The sequence below is a fragment of the Anomalospiza imberbis genome, unplaced genomic scaffold (assembly GCF_031753505.1).
Source record: "Anomalospiza imberbis isolate Cuckoo-Finch-1a 21T00152 unplaced genomic scaffold, ASM3175350v1 scaffold_212, whole genome shotgun sequence".
In the NCBI taxonomy this organism is placed as follows: domain Eukaryota; kingdom Metazoa; phylum Chordata; class Aves; order Passeriformes; family Viduidae; genus Anomalospiza; species Anomalospiza imberbis.
Window position 1 is genome coordinate 53583 of NW_027099845.1, and position 5185 is coordinate 58767.

Below are 5185 nucleotides of genomic sequence, written 5' to 3' on the forward strand. Positions count from 1 at the left end.
CCAGGCACAGTTTGGACAGCAAGGGGATGGTTCCATTTGGGACGTGTGGGGACAGGAGGAGGGAAAACTTTGCAAACACTGTCACGAGGGCAGGGCTCTTTTCCTTTATGGTGCCAAGTGGTAGTACATAATCTTTGAGTTAATGTCAGGTGCTGAGGGGCACAAATTCTCAGTGAGAAGGACAGAGTGTCTCCACTCGCACAGCAAGGTAAGTGAAGGGGAAAGCGCAATCTATCTTTCATGGGAGGTGTTCAGCTTTTAACAAAATATTTTTGCAGGAGACGTGCCTAGGCAGCGGTGATTGAGAGCATTTTATCAGACTCTGTTGCGGTGTGTCTCCTCCCTCCCAAAGGTAACCCTCTCTCCCCGCCCCAACCCCCATGAGCCCTGGCTGTGAGACAGGGGGTCCAGGGGGTCGAGTGATTGGCAGATTTGAAAGATACCCCCTGCCCCCTGTGGCTATTGGTAGACCTAAGTGCCCCTTTCTCCCCTGGCACCCCTCCCCCTCACCTGGTTGGTGGCTACCTGTCCCTGCCCCTCCCCTTACCCCTGGGTTAAAAGGACAATCCAGCCACGTGGCCGGCCCTTCTGTTGGAGCTGCCACCAGGTCCACAACTCTGTAGCTGAAATAAAGACTCTGGATCAAGTTCTAGCAGAAGTGCCTCCTTTCTTCACCATCGCCTGAAGCCTCTCCACTGAGGAATATCGCTCGCAGCCTCTGAGTAACCCAAGGGTGTCACTGGGGAGGAAACATCCCAGCTGCCGCCATTGGACTCAGCAGCAAGGCAAGCCCGGGCAGGTCTCTGTCGGAATATTGGGAACACCAATAAGACTCACAGAGCATCCCCACATCTGCTTTGCCACATTTGCTCTCTTTTTTTCATGGTGAATGATTTCTGCTGCCAGGGTGGCTCCTGCTTGGAGTTCTACTCCTAGTGGAGTCCCAGAGTCTCCTCAGCAGGCCTTTGCAGCGAGTTCTGAGCCAACGTGTGGCTCTGCTGCCATCCCAAATCTGCCCTTCCCTTGCCCAGCCTGAGTGCAAGTGGGGCATGTGCTGGGCATGGCTGGAGATTTTCATGGCCAAAATCCTCCTGCATTTACATCTGCTCCTGGCTTTGGGTGGCACAAATCACAAAACACCCACTGCAGTTGACAAATGGCATTTCCTGCAGATTGCTACAGCCGCACTGCTGATCGACAAACACACGAGAATCCATTTCATCCATTGGAAAATGTCATTTATTACAAATTGCTACACCCACACTGACAATACAGAACTATACAAATCTCAATTTAGGTTAAAACCAGGAACTTATTAGATTATTACAACCAGTCTAGGTAAAAATATACAAATACCAACTTCAGTTAATAAAACTTAATTTATTGCCAACCTCTACAACAACTCACTATACACAAAGATCAATTACATGTTTAACAACTCAATTTATTACATATTACTACAAGTGTAAAGCCCATATAGAAATACAGAAATATGCATACCCTCTCTAAATAGCCCTACACTAAGAATTCAATCAATAGACTTATACAACAACGCCCTCCATACATCTTAAAATAAAATTAAATACATATGTACATGCACATATATATAAATGCACATACAAGTATAACAGTCTACAGATGTAAATATAGATTAAACATCACATACTACATACAACAGACATATATACATATATCTATATCAATAGATTAGATATATAAACCAAACCTGTCTATAAATATACAAATATCACTGTGCTAAGGTAAATACCCATCCAACTGCATCAGTACAAACATAACTGCAACATAACTTTAAACAGAACAGCAAGCAGAGGGATCCCAGCTGCCCCATCTTCAAAGCCTCTCCCTCGGGCTCTTCCTCCCGTGCAGAGCAGCTCTCCTGGACAGGGACGGCAGATGGCACAGCTGGGAAGCAAAGGGAGCACTGAGTCAGTATGGGGACGCTTTCCTTGGCAGCAGCTGCACTTCCATCAGGGAAAGGAAGATTTCAGAGCCTCCCCAGGAGGGTTAGAAAGAAAAAGCAGCCGAGCGGGCCAGGCTGTGGTGAGCGCAGCCGCGGCGGGACTGTCTCGCAGCCCCGGCAGCCCGGCACAGCCGGCACAGCTCCCGGGCCCTGCCGACACAGCGGCCTTGCCCAAGGACAGCCCCTGTGCTGGCCGGGGCAGCTGCGCTGAGCAGCCCCAGCACGGGCAGTGCCCGCTGCTGCCCCACCGGGCAGTGCCCACGGCCACAGCCCACGCCACCCTCAGCCCCACCCTGCCTCCCCGGCCCTGGGGCCTCACCCGGGCTCTCTCCAGCGTGGCAGCAGCAGGTCCCCGTTCCCTGCTCTTGCTGCTGGCCTTCAGCTTCTCCCTGCTGGCTCCCGTCAGTCTCCGGCTGTCCTCAAGGTCTCCACTGCAGCTGTGGCAAAAGCGGAGGCTCTGCAACTGGTTCCAAGGCCTGGCAGAGCTGCAGTCCCGGAGCCCTCTGTGCTCCCTGCCGGCCCCCTCCATCCCCTCAGCCCTGCCATGCTCTCGGCAAACCCCCAGACCCCTTCAGTTTCTTCAGCCCCCCACAGTCCTCTCACCCCCTCAGTCCCTTCTGACCCATCCCGTCCCCCTAGACCCGCCACCCCTCGGCCTGTGCCACTTCCCTGACACCTCAGTGCCACCATCGCCCTCGGCTGCCCCACAGCCCTCAGCCCCAGCAGCACCTCAGGGTCACCGTCCCTTCAGCGTCACCGCCCCCTCAGCCCCCTCAGTCTCACCGTCCTTCAGCAGCTCCTCAGGGAACAGTGCCTGGGGCCACCGGCAGCTCCCACCGCTCCAGGGACACCCGGGGCTGGAACTGCTGCTCCGCCCGGCCCGGCCGCCAGCTCGGACCCAGCACAGGGAGAGGGGACACAGGGGGCACGGGGGAAAAGCAAGAGGTGAGGGAGGAAGCAGAGCAGGGGAAGAGGTTAAAAAGAGGCCTACACCTATACAGATATCAATCTATGTAACTAAACCCCCATATATCAATACAAATATGCCTATCTACAAATATAACTATATATATGTAAATGTAACTATACACATATATAAAGGCAACTATGGACATCTACAACTATAACTGCACATCTAAAAATATAAATATATACACCTAAAACTAAAAATAAATTAACTAGACAAATCTCTGTCTATGTAGATAGATAAATATAACTACATAAACCTACAAATACAACTACATATATCAATAAATATAACTATACACATCTAGAAATATAACTAGAGATAGAGGAATTCTACCTGCCCAATGGTCACAGGCTCTCCCTCTGTCTCTTCCTGGCACACAGGGCAGCCCTCCTGGACACGTTGATCACACGGGATCTGGGAAGCAAAGGGAACACTGAGACAATACTGGCCCTTGTGCAAGTGTCCCTTGAGCACCAATTGTCCTTCTATCAGGGACATTAAAAGATGGCCTGAAAGGCAGACTCTCGCTTGGCAATTTGAAGCCTGCTCTGTAAAGAACAGGGATCCTTCCAAGTTGTCAAAATGGAACTGTGTAAAGTATTTAAGTATTCTAATAAAGTCTCAGCACCCACAGTGCAAATGGCACCCACGAGAGCTTGAAACACAGACAGTCCCAGTGACAGAGAGACCACAGTCCTCACTGAAATGCCTGAAGGCTGCTGGGGGCTGAGGTATCAACCAGACTGGGACACCCAGCTTGGTGGCACAACTCCCACAAGGTCAGGTTTATTCCCTGCTCTCTTGCCACAGCAGAGGACTCAGTGCCCAAGCCTCTGGCGAAGCGTGGAGGGCAGAGCTCGGGCAGGTTGTGCAGGTGCCTTGGAACTAAAGGCACCAGGAAGCACCAACCCTGCAGACAAGAGCTCAACTCTTCTCGTCTCCCTTCCTGCCAGAGGCAGGCTCAGAGCAGCCGTCTCACACCTCTCTAAACCAACGGGGGCTCTGTCCTTACCAGGCTCCTCGGGCTCTGGGGAACTGTTCTCGCAGCTCTCGGTGCCAGATGAAGTCTCCTCTGCTGCAGCCCAGTTCACAGGCTCCCCTCCTGAAGACTCAGGGGCAACATTCATATTGCCCTTGAAAGAACAATAGAAAAAAAAGAAAACTAAAGATCATTCAGTATTTGGCTGGAATCACATCAAGGATACGGTTACTCTCCTTCTCCATGTAACAGCGTTCAAAAGCTTTCAGCCCAGCCTCTTCCATTCCCCTCCAATGGGTTACCTGAGCAGAGGGAGATCTTTCAGGCAGGGATCTCCTGATCTCCCGGATCATTTGCTCGATGGCAAAGCCAAGATCCACTGGTGGCAATTGCTCTTCACCAGGTGCATTCCAGGCTGAGCCGGAGGCCGTCGATGCTGCACAACCTGCACTGCCAGGTGGAGCGCTGGGGGCTGAAGTGCCCGAGGTGGCTGCAAGAATCCAAAGACATTGGTCACACTCCACAATGTGGCTCTGGGACACAGATCTCTGTTGCTGCCTTGGATCAACCATCACAGGAAGCAGGCAGGAAAACCAGGCAGAGAATCTTTTGCCTTTCTAGGTGCCCCTTCTAAATAAGCTTGAGAAGTTTGGGCCGAGAATGACAGAGCCTAGTGGAAAAATACTTCAAGCAGTCACTTTTCATGACCTTTTGGGGAAAAGCAAGGCTACAACTCTTTTCCTACCTCGCGGGTCGTAGGCTGGGGGCTGCTGCTCCCTGTGGAGCTGCTGGAAGCTGCAGGGCTGGATCCTGAGCACCTCCCGGTCGATGGGAGGCAGCTGCCCCCCGTAGAGCTGCTGGAAGCGGCTGCGAGGCCCCTCCCGCCCGAGCGGCAGCAGCGGCTCCCTGTAGAAACCGAAGAAGCCGCAGGGCGGGATCCGCAGCAGCTCCCGCTCGGCGGGCGGCGGCCGCTCCCCATAGAGCTCCTGGAAGCGGCTCGGCCCCTCCCGCCGTGCCGGCACCAGCTGGTCCCTGTGCAGCAGGTGGAAGCCGCAGGGCGGGCGCCGGGCGAGCAGCGGCCGCTGCCCGGGGGGGCGGCTGGAAGTGGCCAGGCCGGGGGCTGCGCAGCTCCCGCCCGTCCGGCAGCGTCCGCTCCCTGTGCAGCAGCAGGAAGCCGCTGGGCGGGCGCCCGGGCGGCAGCGGCGGCCGCTCCCTGGAGAGCGGCTTGAAGCGACTGCGCCCGTCCCGCCCGTGC

The 5185-nt window shown here is 54.0% G+C and overlaps 1 long non-coding RNA gene across 1 annotated transcript; it reads right to left on the reverse strand.

Moving 5' to 3' along the window:
* Window positions 1-3239: 3239 nt before the first annotated feature.
* LOC137466443 (uncharacterized) lies at window positions 3240-4394 on the reverse strand. Its single transcript, XR_010995183.1, has 3 exons — window positions 4233-4394; window positions 3964-4084; window positions 3240-3365 (listed from the first exon to the last, which is right to left on the reverse strand). It is a non-coding gene; the product is annotated as an uncharacterized lncRNA (long non-coding RNA).
* Window positions 4395-5185: the final 791 nt, after the last annotated feature.